The sequence below is a fragment of the Anser brachyrhynchus genome (genome assembly GCF_964034855.1).
Source record: "Anser brachyrhynchus genome assembly, chromosome: 5".
Classification (NCBI taxonomy): Eukaryota; Metazoa; Chordata; class Aves; order Anseriformes; family Anatidae; genus Anser; species Anser brachyrhynchus.
In genome coordinates, this window is record NC_137699.1 from 4,936,219 (window position 1) to 4,949,359 (window position 13,141).

At 36.4% G+C, this 13,141-nt stretch overlaps 1 protein-coding gene across 22 annotated transcripts in view; it reads right to left on the bottom strand.

Annotated features, from left to right (window-relative positions):
- SOX6 (SRY-box transcription factor 6) overlaps nucleotides 1-13,141 on the bottom strand; it is a 484,589-nt gene that overhangs the window by 419,066 nt on the left and 52,382 nt on the right. For all 22 annotated transcript variants that reach the window (XM_080595801.1, XM_080595800.1, XM_080595815.1 and 19 more), the window contains one exon: nucleotides 8,682-8,754. The gene's annotated coding sequence lies outside the window, so the exon portion shown is untranslated. The remainder of the gene's footprint in view (nucleotides 1-8,681; nucleotides 8,755-13,141) is intronic.

The following is a 13,141-nucleotide window of genomic DNA, read 5'->3' on the forward strand; positions in this document are numbered from 1 at the left end:
AATACTGTCAGGCTTTAATGAAATTAGCAAGGAAGTTTAAGGACTACTTGCTTGGGTGGGATGTTACCTTAGTATATAAGCAATGTAAGAAGGCCAATAACCTCACAACAATAAAAACTTGCCCAAGCAATATAGGATAAACGAGCTCTCGTATATAACTGTTCTTTAGCGGATATGGGGTGTGGGGGGAGTTCAACACAGTTGATGGGGAAATAGCTTTTCCAAAATTTATATTAAAATCTGCATCATGGTTTGGAGAAGGAAATGTTCCATAAAATTAAGACTTTCTAACCATACTTTAAAAATACTGGGTTAAGAAGCAGCAGAGCAACATGAAATCTAGTGTTGACAAATACAGAACATTGCATTTTAGAAAGAATAATTTCAGCTTTTTATTTTTGCTGCTGGATTTTATACAAACTGTAATCACTTGGTAAAAATGGAACAATGAAATAAAACACCAATAGTACAAACAACCCCAAAGACATAAAAAGACAACAGAAAATATTATATCTTTAAATAAATCAATAGTGCATGTTCTATTAAGATAGCATGCTCAATTCTAAATAATCTCTCTGAAATACAGGAGAAATAAAAGCAAGTTCAATGAACTTCACAGAATTGTGTAAAATACCAGGTACATTCTGGAATTTTTCTTTGTCTCTGAAATGTAAAGGGCTGCCAGCTTTCCACTGATGGATTGGCTAATCACAAGCCTGACACGATGTTCATAAAATTATTTTGCTGAAATAGGAGCAAGGAGTGCTGCCACACACTCCAACTTAAGCACATCTCCAATCCCTTTCGCCTGCTGTAGGAACGCCTCTCAAGTTTTAGACGGTTAGCAACGATTTTTTGGGGGAATGAAATTTTCACTTCACTTTCATAATGCTAAGCATTTAGGCTCCAAATTCCTGCACTTTACTCTGATCACTTCAGCAAATCTAACTGTAGTTCAGTGCTACTGGGGAAATAAATGATGGGTTTAGTCACTGATCACAGAATCACAGAATGGCCAAGTTTGGAAGGGACCTTTGAAGATCATCTAGTCCTGCCGAGCAGAATCACCTAATGCACATTGTGCAGGATGGCATCCAGATAGGTTTTGAGTATCTCCGGAGAAGGAGACTCCACAACCTCTCTGGGCAACATGCTCCAGTGCTCTGTCACCCTCACAGTAAAGCGCCCTCCCACTTCTGTTTGAGACCAGGCAGTTCTCAAACAGAAACGTATTGAATACTAAAGCATTTCAGAGAAAATAGATAGTAAAGCAGTAAGAATTCCAAATACATGGCCAGTTTACTAGCTAGGCATCCATTTTCCTTCCTGGTTTTCTACAGTACTTCAGGTCCTTCTGCAGGACCATGTGTTTCAGTCAGACCTTAATTCCTGCCAATTTCCAGACAGAAGTCATCTCCTTTTCTAGATCACGCTTTTATTTTAATACAAAAATAGGAACTTTGAATGAAGTCTTAGATTTTGTGAACTGTTTCATCAGGGAAGGCAGGAGAGGTGAAACTTCAAAAAAAAAAAAAAAACATAACCTGCTTTGTTTTAGCTCTGGGGAATTGGATTCCCTGGGGCTTGTTGGCTCCTGCAGGGAGCATCCTTCAGACTAACTTTCAGAGCCAAGATTATACTGTAATCTCTAATAAACCCATAAAGATAATATGGTATTTACACAATTAAGTGTAGTCTTTGAATATTTTATGATGCAGAGTACTGAATCCATCACACATATTAAGAACAGCAAGCTGTCCCCAGTTAGTTCAAATTGATTTTGTCAAATGCCTTGTTAATTTAGATACCCCAAATATTAGTTCATCATCACTGTGTATGAACTTAAACTACTAAAGTAAAAATGAAGTTTTTCACATTATTTATATTTTCATTATTAATTAAAGTGCTGCCAAGAAGCCTACCCATTTCATGGAAAATGAATTTAAAAAAATGCACTGGTTTTTAAAATTGACCTTTGTGCTCTATCTTAATATCTTAAAGTAACATTTTTAAAGGGGTTTCACTTTGATCAGCTCTTTTTAATTAACTTTAGAAATGTGAGTGTTTTATAATATAGTCTATATCTTTTTTATTATTATTATTTAGCTATTAACACTTATGTTTTACCTTCAACAGCCCATTATCAGATTTCTATCAAGTCAGGTTTTGGTATATACCAAAGATCTTGATACATCTAGCAAGCAGTTAACCTCTTACCCCACACCCTCCTGTAACTGTGATTATGATGAATGAGTGGTTAGTTCTAAGCAATTCTGTTTTATGTCAATAAATGAATCAAACAGCCATTGGTATGTGTGCATTAGGAAGACAGAGAGAAAATGAAGCTGTCTGTGGGCACTTTATAACCCTTACCCTTTTAAGTAATATGATTCAAAAAGTTAATGCTCACATCAACTGTTAGTATTCCCCGTCCGCACCACAGAATAAGAAATCCTTTGTGTCATTTACAAAGAATAAGAAATACCCTGTATAATTTACTACTCACAGTGTGGCTGGAACAAAGTTTTCTTTACAGGTTTGCTAAGATCTAACTGTTAAGTGACCTAAGGCTTTGGTTTTGTGACAAACAATCATTTCTTCCAAGAATATTCTGTAAACGCCAATCACTTGCAGAAAACCTCTAGGACTCTGTCCAGGTATGGACTTGTACAAATAGTTGGCTTCCATGTTCTTATTTCAGCTTGTTAGCACAAATATTTCCTAACAGATTCCTCTCTCTCAAGATTGCATGCAACTTGAATGGCATATTTCATTCTTGCAAAAAATAGAAATGTTTAGATGAGGATTTCCATTTTTTTGCTTAGTGATTTTGCAAAGGTTTTTTTAGACAGCAGATGTATCTCATGCATCACACGTATGGAGCAGCAATGGAACAAGGAGATCCTCACATTCAAAGCATGGCAATGCTTTGAAAGAGCATCTCCAGCAGCAGCTTCTTTAAATGGTTAAACTTCATCAAAAAGTAGGCAAAGATCACACATCTCTGTGCAGTATATCAGAAGCTGGTTGGATGGCTCTCGCCCCCTCAGTGGTGTCTTTATTTTAGCAGTTCTAAAGGCTCTGATAAGCATGACAGCACAATAAACCCTTTGGATTTATGTGGATGCAAATTGTTATGTTGTATGTTTTCTCTTGTGACATGCATTCCATTATTTGTAAGAAACTGAACAACGTTTCTGTTCTATGTTAAAAATCAAAATAGTAGTCTAGGTATGCTATTTGCTTATTATAAGAAAATCTGGCTAAAATGAATACAATGCATATTGCTTCCACAACATGAGCATACTGTATACCTATTCATTTTTTTTTACTTACTACAAAGAAACAGTCTGTACAGTCAATAGACCAGCAGCCAAAATAACATCTGCTGCACTCAGAAGGTAAATGAGAACTTAGATAGGAACATGCTTCCGTGTAACAGACACTCCTTCTACTAAGAGAACCAGAAGTCCCTACCACAACCACACAGCTTTGGAAAAATTCATACAGGGAGTCCACCAGACATCCCATCTAGAAGCAAAGGTGGGAGGGGCATGAGACTCTTAGAGACTGAAAACCAAATAAAATTTGTGGTAGTTTTGCTTGGACTTGTGTCCTGTTCTCACCAAAAGTGAGAAGTTTATTGCAGTCACCTCTCTCTCTCCTTCAGTCCTTTTTTCTTACACTTTCTGCTCTTCAGGTGAAACTACACAGCATTGGAAGGATGCAAGTATGCTTCCATTTGACCCACACTGGCAAATGTACTTGGGCATCCAGGCGGATGGCATTACTCAAGTGTAAAGAAGTGTCCTTCTCCTTTCTATTTTGTTTCTACACAACTGATTATCTCTTTAAAATGTCTAAAATACGTGTATTTTATACAGAAGCTTTTTCAGACAAGAAAAATCTCCAGTGCAGTTGTCTTGCGTTTGTATTTATTTATACCTCATGTTATATGCTGGAACTTTGTATATTAGAAAATTTGTGTGCTGCTGTACTGTAAGCATTGCATAAAACCAGTAAGATTGGGAATAGTTTCCCACTATAGCAGATTTTATATTCACCATTTGTAAAATAATCCCAGGAAAACAAAGCTTCAAATTGCTGAGAGGCTACTTGGTATGGTATGACCACATCATTTTACATTGTTATGTCACAAATGTTAGCTGGAAAGCAGACAGAAGAGGAAAAAGACCTCTGGTACCTCCAGCACACCCCATGTTGAGCACCTCTGGATGTTGCAGAAAATAGAGCTTCCAGCAAGGCACCACTTTGTTTCCTTAATAGGAATTTTGAATGAGTTCCATCCATAAAGAGGTGATGCTCTGATACACACCTCCTTGACCAAAATGAACAACTGGATATTAAGAAGAGAAAAATTGAGATCAAGTTTTTATAAACTGAGTCCACCATATTGCTTAGCTAGCAAGTACAGACACAGTATTCTCCCAAATAAACCGGACTTCAGAATAACATCAGATATTCCCAATTAAACCTGTAAAGCTAAGTAGTGCCAAAGCCACATGCCTTCACTTGCCCCAAATAAGCTATGCTTCTTTCACTTTATCATGTAAATAGTCACAAATTAGGAGGCTTTTTTATTATTATTAAAGCACAAATCTATTTGGTCAGATGCTCCACGCTGTAACTGAACACAGTCCCTAAGTTTTAAATAGAACCATTCCAAGTAAACCAAGTATAAAAATTGCCTTAAAAATAAAACTGAGGAAAAACATTAAATACTGAGTTTGAATCAAAATGTACCCTCTGACCATGTGCTTTCAGATGAAGTGCTTGAAAAGATTGTTTACCTACTTACACTATCAGGTTTTTTGTGTTATGATGTGTGTGCATGTGCGTGCCCCTTAAGTGTTTCTATTTTTGTTGTTAAACCTTTCCAAAAAATGCTGCTGTTTGTTTTTAAAGTGATTTGATTTTAGTTTCAAAGCCAATTATATTATTTTCACCATATTTTCAATGCAGGCTTTTCATTGAAGAGCAGTTCTAGAGAGACACTGAAGTTTTATGGGCTCTACCACCATTCATTTCAGAGTTTTTTCCCCCCTTTGTCACTGTTTTCACTTTACACACAAGTCACAATAAAATATTTGCACATAAACTGAACTGCTAATAAAGAGGTATATACAACTCCTGATCTACAAGTATAATTCATTTTACATGCAGTTATTAGAGGATATTTATTTTACCTTCTATAACTTTAAATAACCATTGCAGTTTACTACTGGACAAACCTACTTGAGAAGGACAGATAAATAAATTAAACCCACATTCTTGAAAAAAGTAACCTTTAGTTAGGACAATTACTCTGTGGGCATAACACAAAAGCACAAATGTCACATTTTCCATGAAATTTACTTTTGTATGAATCATCAATCCTGTTTTCTCCTGAACAAAAGTAGCCAAATATGACAACAAAAAAAGTTGTCTGAACTGGATGATCCAAGTAATTACATGTTACAGCAGAATGCATTTATGACAAAACTTTCAAAAATTTGAGGAAAAAGTTATTATAGCCCCTGGTTGAAATAGCTTTGGTATAGACCTATAGCACTATTTTGCTGATCTTGCTGTATTCCTTTATAAAAAATATGAAGTTTCAAAAATCAATCTTCCTAGTGTCAATTTACACTCCTTCCATTTCGAGTATAGATCAAACAAATACACTACAAATACACACCCAAGTACTATAGTGTAACATTAAAAATGGTATACACTTCTCATTAGCATTGTTAAAGTGCTGCTTTAAATCGAATTTTCTCAAAACTCTTTATATATGCAAACCTTTTGTCTTCCACACCAACCCCCAAAGCTCTCATCTTATATAGTATCATCTCCTTAGGGCCTTTTTGTTCATCCTCAAGTCCTGATTCTGTTCTCATCAGCTTCCAGAGTCACCTCACATGAAAAAGTATTTGCAGAAATCAAACCTTTAAATTGACAGAAACTTGAAATAACAGCATGCCCTACTAGTCTACAGAGCACAGTGAAAATTTATGACACTATACTTATTACTGTTGCTGAATACCATGAGTCTGTATCTGCTGAAGTGATGTATATTATGTAAAGAATATTTTCAAGTTTGGAGAGGTACAATATAGATGATTTAAGCAGATCTAAACCTGTATTAATGTAGAATGTATACTTCAATCCTGTTTTCATTATGTAAGGAGACACTGGGCTGTATCACTTAGTTGTACATCCTACGTTTTATTTTCAGCTTATGTGAATGTAGGATGTGTATGTTCCCAGATATACAGTGCTAAATACCAAAATAAGTCCTTTAATCAAAGAACATAATCAGTCAGCAGTAGTATTAGCGTCTCCAGATATTCCTGTTAATACGATTCTCTGCTAATTTACAGAGAATACGTATAAAAGACTAGACTGTAGTCCATTTCATAGTCATTTCGTACAGTCATTTATTTGTCTTCTCTGGTAAGACTGCTGAACTGTGTTCCAGCTCTAATGGTCACGATATGTAAGGTGTCTTAACTCTACTAACCTTTTTCTGCAAAAGCCAGCGTACAGTTGTGTGATAACAATAGTCCATATTTTGCATTATAGTTTAACTACTTATTTGGTTAACCTAAACACAAACATTGCAAAGTACATTTTATGTCAATTTTTGTCCTGTTCTCACCAGAGAACATTGCCATTGTTAACCAAGACAGGCAAGACTCGGATCACAAGTCCATAGAAAACTATTAGAGTGTGTCCAAAGGAGGGTGACAAAGATGGTGAAAGGTTTAGAGTGGAAGACATATGAGGAGCAGCTGAGGTCACTCAGATTGCTCAGCCCAGAGAAGAGCAGACTGAGGGGAGGCCTCATGGCGGCCTGCAGCTTCCTCACGAGGAGAGCAGAGGGGCAGGCGCTGAGCTCTGCTCTCTGGGGACAGCGACAGGACCCGAGGGAACGGCATGGAGCTGGGACAGGGCAGGGTCAGGCTGGGGGTTAGGGAGAGGTTCTGCACTGAGAGGTGGTTGGGCATTGGGACAGGTTCCCCAGGGCAGTGATCACAGCACTGAGCCTGCCAGAGCTCAAGAAGAGTTTGGACAAAAGCTCTCAGACATGTGGTCTGATTTTTGGGTGGTCATGTGAAGCCAGGAGTTGGACTCGATCTTTGTGGGTCCCTTCCAACTTGGGATATTCTGTGATTCTATAATACAACTACTAAAGCACTTCATAAGTTTATTCTACTACATGTGCACGAATTAAACAATACTTAACAGCTTCTCATCCAATTAGCTTGGTACGCACAATGACATTCACTGTGAGTCTACAATAGTATTTATTCCATTGCTTTGACAAGAAAGCACACTCAATATTGAGGTATAAATAGGTATTGTTTGTACTGACTGATATATTACTGTTTCTATTCATAGATGAGAAAAAATGAGGCACGGAAAACTTAAGTGATAACTTGAAGGAAACATGAAATGGCAAAGCCTGGAAAAGTTACAGCAATCGTCTCACTACTGATTCAGTAATCACCCCATAACCTTACACTGCCATCTCAAAGTCGCTTTTCAAAGGTAATACTTTTTTTTAATTTGTTCATTTTATTTGATAACAATATTTTCTTTAAATACGACTGACAACATTCATTAAAAAGATGCAAATGTCTACTGACCTGTAAGTGAAGGAAACTGCAAATGTAATGGCAAAACCATGTATGAAAATGAACATTTGTAAAGAGGAAGGGTTAGTACAAATTGAATTCATTTCCATATTGAGAGGAGAAACAGCCATATTTTTCCCTGATGAATGTAGTTCTGTGAACATCTTTTTCCACAAATGATTGAATAAATATTTATTCATAAACTATATTTGTGACTTAAGAAAACAGGCTGCATAGATTGGTTTCATTTGTACTACATCATACAAAAGGTATTGCAATAATTTATATCATGCCAAGTCTAAGTCCCATTAGATTTTCCTTATTATACTTGACTGAAGCTGAAGACTATCCAAAACAGTAATTCTGAAAGCTTTCTATTCGTTGTGTAAATAAGTGTCTTACTCCCACATCCTCTCCTCTAACCTTCCCTTTCTCAAAGTATTTATGTAGAGGCCTAGTCCCATTTGTTCTGTTTGAACTTGAGCATATGCTGAAACATATTCTTGGGCCATGGCCTAAATGACCACACTCTCAGTCATTTTGCTGCAACCATAAAGGTCAGCTTTCTCCAGGGTAAATATAAATACATTCCCAGTTCAACAGATACTGGTTGTCCTCGCATTTCCTCCATTAACCCATGTAATAATTCCTCTAAAAGTCCTGTCAGTCTTGAATCACTGCCCCAATTCACTACTAGAAACAATTTTAATCACAACAGGAAGATGCACTGACACTGTTAGCAACAGACTCATAACTAATGTGTTGCTGTAAGCACCACTGTTCTCTCATTATTATCATAAAAAAAAAGAAACAGGAATATGCACTGTTAATTTAAGTATCTGTAAGCCCCTGCGAACAGCTGAATCTTAAGTTGGTAGCAAAAAACTACAAAAAGTTTGTAAGTAGCTGGGTATGTTCTTAATGAAAGAAGAATCTAAACTGGTGATATTACAATGGTATTTTAAAATAGTTTCCATCCTTTGCATTAAAACAGTATTAGAAAGACACACATAACAGGAAAATTAATCAATAAGTACTTACAAATACGCAAAAAAAAATCAGCCCCAGCTCCCAGAAATCACTGGTAAGTTGCTTTTGAATTCATGAAACTGACCTGAAAATTTAAAAGGGGAAAAAAAAAGTTAAAAGAAAGCACAGAAGTGATAAATTTTACTTTTTTATTACTATAGAGTAGTTGTGATTTTTAACTATGAACTAAATAAAGCAGTACACAAGATTGTTGTCACTATTTCAGCCAAGTAATTTACACAGAATTTGTTTCCAGGAAGCCAATACCAAGAGAAACAATTATTTCATTGGTCTACATCTCACACCATAGCAACCAGTCCATTACAGCTTCTACAAACTGTCATAAATGCAAGCATGGTTATCTTTTAATAAGGAAAATAGCTTTGAGGCTTTTTTTTTTTTTTTTTTTAATGTTACAGAACATTCATTACTTTTAAAAAGTATTCTGTTAGCAGCATTTTGCAGCTCAAGTGGTTTAAATTGTTACTGTTTAGGTATGTTTAACTGGAACCCCTCTGAGGCAAAATTCATACAAAAAGATATACTGACAATTTTGTTCTCCTATGGTCTAGATCCTGGTTAGAAGCTTAGTCTAAGTACAATGTGTTCACTATAAGGCATGATTAAATCCAACATTCTTTTTCCTGCATACCCCTCAGTTCTAGCTGGAAAGGTAACAGATGCAACTCAAACCCACAGAGCTTGCCTTATAAAATTCTTTAACTAGCACAATGACTCACTTTATGCCTCTAAATATCCATGGTTTCCTCTCTCCAGAACCCCCATGCATTAGAAGGTAGTTCAGTAGTTTATTTTTATTGTTTGGTCTACATACAGCACATTTTTAGTTCTTAGGAAAACAAAGAAACTTTGTTGCAGAGCCCTTGTTTTCTTTCCAAAATGTGAGGATGGATATGGGTAACATTAAACTGAAAATAGTAATGGAGCCTGGGCAACTAGTTTAGGTCAAAACCTTTTTGTTCTCAAGGAGCTATCTGATTAATTTGCAGTTCATAAAACAGTGGGTGTAGGCTTAGTTTAAAAACATGTAACTATATTTAAGATGAAATCATCGTTTTTGTTAGCCTCCAGTAATCTTTAAGAAACACCTTCCCACAACATTTCTGTATCCTAAAGTGCACCAGCCAGTACTGTGCATTGCCTAGAGACAAGGAGAGAATACCAAACTTATCTTGATGTAGAATATCCTCCTTATTTCATACACCCACCCTGAAGTGCATATTATTCATTCCAACCAAGCCCTCCCCCATCCCAAAAGTACACATTTAATTGTGTCTTCTCTCCTGTAATACCAACAGAAAGTCAACAAATCTCATTTGCTGTATCAATGCTGTGTTATTATATATTTTAAAAGCAAGCCTGAATCTCATTATCAGCTGATTTATGCCATTAGTGTGCTTTGGAGCCACCAATTAAACAAGGACAGTGGTTCATAAGGTCACAGTTAATTAATCCGAAAGAGTATAAATACACTTTAATGCACACCACCTCATGTAGAGAATTTAGGAACAAAGCACCAAACCTTTATTCTGGGCAAGCAATTAGGGGGAAAGGTTAAATATACAAAATTTAAAATTTAGCTTTAGCATTCTGTTAATCTATCAGGAAGAATTTTAGCTTGGTTTAAAAAAAAATGCAGAATATAATGTATGTGAAGCGTTGATTCTTAAAGTAACAATGTGAATAAGACAGACAGCACAGGGCCAACTATGCCTGATGATCGTGAGTAAATTAGGGCTTTTTGCTCAGATAACACCTAGGAACTGGCAATCAGCTGTGGACTTAGCCAGTATGCAGCTGCTCACGGTGGGAAAACAAAAACCCAACCCCAAACAGCATTCTTCTCAAAATAGACTCATCTGAGCTAGACTGTTGTATTTAGTAAATCATACAAAACTATCAAAAATGACTTTTCTTTCAACCACATTTCCTTGGTAAATGTAATAAAATAGTGCATTTTGTATAGTGCATTCAAAAGAAATCAAGTAAGAGTTCAGTAAAAAGAGTATTCTGCCAGCACAACCAGAGTCCAAGTAAAATTATGAAAACACTAATTGATCAGAAACAGTTATTTACAGTGAAAAGTCAAGTATGAGATACCTAAGGTTTATAGGGAGGAAAATGACACCTGTTTTTTCACTACCTTGACTCATTTTACCTCGCACAGTTCCTGGCTCAAAAGATGGACAATATAGCTAAAACAGACATTCACACACAAACCCTCATGACCTAATTAAATGAAATACTTTTTTTTTTTTTTTTAATATCTGCAGTTCTATACTCTATGAATGAGCCTTGTATCATTTAGTTCTTATTTTAGAATTCCAGTTTTGTGTGGTTTTTTTTAGCTTAAAAAAATAACTCTCCTTTTCCATATAAAAAGCTCTCTGTCCATCAAATATTAACATCATAAAATTTCTATCAGCTATATTCTATACAATGTGTATAATTAAATATAAATGTATGCTATAAGTAAGATAAACCGAATGCCTACTACACGGGTCAGCAGCTGTGCCATGTAGATTTTTGCACCTGTCCCTGCAATCGATAAAAGACTCACATCATGCTTTTAAAGGTGTCTGGGAGGCCAGCTCCCACTGACGCTGAGAAGAAAGACCTATCCCTTTCGGAAGCCTAGCTCTTATTCTATTAGCTTAAACCACTTTTATATTCACTTTTGATGTCTGAAGCTGAGCTCCAAGTGGCTACACAGGTAAAGAGTTGCTGCAGAAATATATACAAGAACAAAGTTTTCTTTAAAATATTCTGTTGATTCAATTGGTACAAGTCCCATCAGAAACTTTCCTCAGCTATTTTGTAGTCAGAATGCTCTCAAACCATTCTCAGTACCTGCAATTTCTGCAGGTATTTTAGATGCTTGTTTGGAAAGTTTCTGGCATCCTTATCAGTGACAAGCTCTCCTAGACCCACTATGAAAGGAGAAAAGCAAAGCTGTAAGAGCAACCTATGCAATGATGTCAGGCACCTTTTGCTTGTCTTGCAAATGCATATTGAGATCAACAGAACCCTAGACATAAAACAGTTTAGGAACATCAGTAGGTGACCACAGGATCTTGTGTGCTCTAACTGTTATGAGCCAAAGAAAATTCCATAAATAGCAGAATTTATTTATGCAGTCACTTATAAAATAGTCTTCTATCCTCCCAAACAGTCAGCTCTAATAATTTCAAGAGATTTCTGTTTGCACAATAAAAGATTTTACCACCTTTGAAAAGCAGAAAAAATTGTTCATTCTATAAAATCTTTCATTAAAATTTTCTGATTCTTCTAAGATACAGCTTCTACAGGTAGTGTGTATTTTCTGTGCACAGTGAAAAGTGAGCATGAAGGAAGGAGGCAAGTAAAAAATGGAAGCAGTTATTTAGTAAAAAGCATGGCATCATGTTATATCATTTGAGAATGTGGCCTATCATTGTGGGCTGCTAGGACTAAAATACGTACCATTCAACAACAGTTAAAAAACTATTTTCAGAACTATAGTATGATGTGAAATGAGAAGAAGGAATAATGCTGAAATGAAGTTATACATTTAGGGCCTGAATCACATCTCAATTTCACACTCTGAAAGTGCAAAATTCCACAATTAAAACAACATTAATGACCTGTAAGCCCATAGCCACAATCATAGAAATGAAGGGGCAGAAGGTTGATTATGATGAGATCCTTTGAGTTGGATTTCTAAAAAGTTTACTTAATTGAGGTAAAGGGCACAGTTTCAAGATGAATCCTTGAAGAATGGTTTACTTGCACACAGAAAATTCTTCATACACAACCATTTTGAAACAAGAAAGTGAACACAGTAATTAACCACTATAAATGAGACTTTCTACAGAAGACAAGGGAATTCCTGTTATCTTCTTTTTTTCTTCCTTTTTTTTTTTTTGGTCATTTCTCTTCAATGGGGGGAAAGGGAAAGGGAAAGGGAAAGGGAAAGAAGGGAAAGGGAAAGGGAAAGGGAAAGGGAAAGGGAAAGGGAAAGGGAAAGGGAAAGGGAAAGGGAAAGGGAAAGGGAAAGGGAAAGGGAAAGGGAAAGGGAAAGGGAAAGGGAAAGGGAAAGGGAAAGGGAAAGGGAAAGGGAAAGGGAAAGGGAAAGGGAAAGGGAAAGGGAAAGGGAAAGGGAAAGGGAAAGGGAAAGGGAAAGGGAAAGGGAAAGGGAAAGGGAAAGGGAAAGGGAAAGGGAAAGGGAAAGGGAAAGGGAAAGGGAAAGGGAAAGGGAAAGGGAAAGGGAAAGGGAAAGGGAAAGGGAAAGGGAAAGGGAAAGGGAAAGGGAAAGGGAAAGGGAAAGGGAAAGGGAAAGGGAAAGGGAAAGGGAAAGGGAAAGGGAAAGGGAAAGGGAAAGGGAAAGGGAAAGGGAAAGGGGGGTTGTATACCTACTACTTTTCATTTTATAATAGTCTCTGCAATGATCCTCATTTCAATTTTTGCACCCT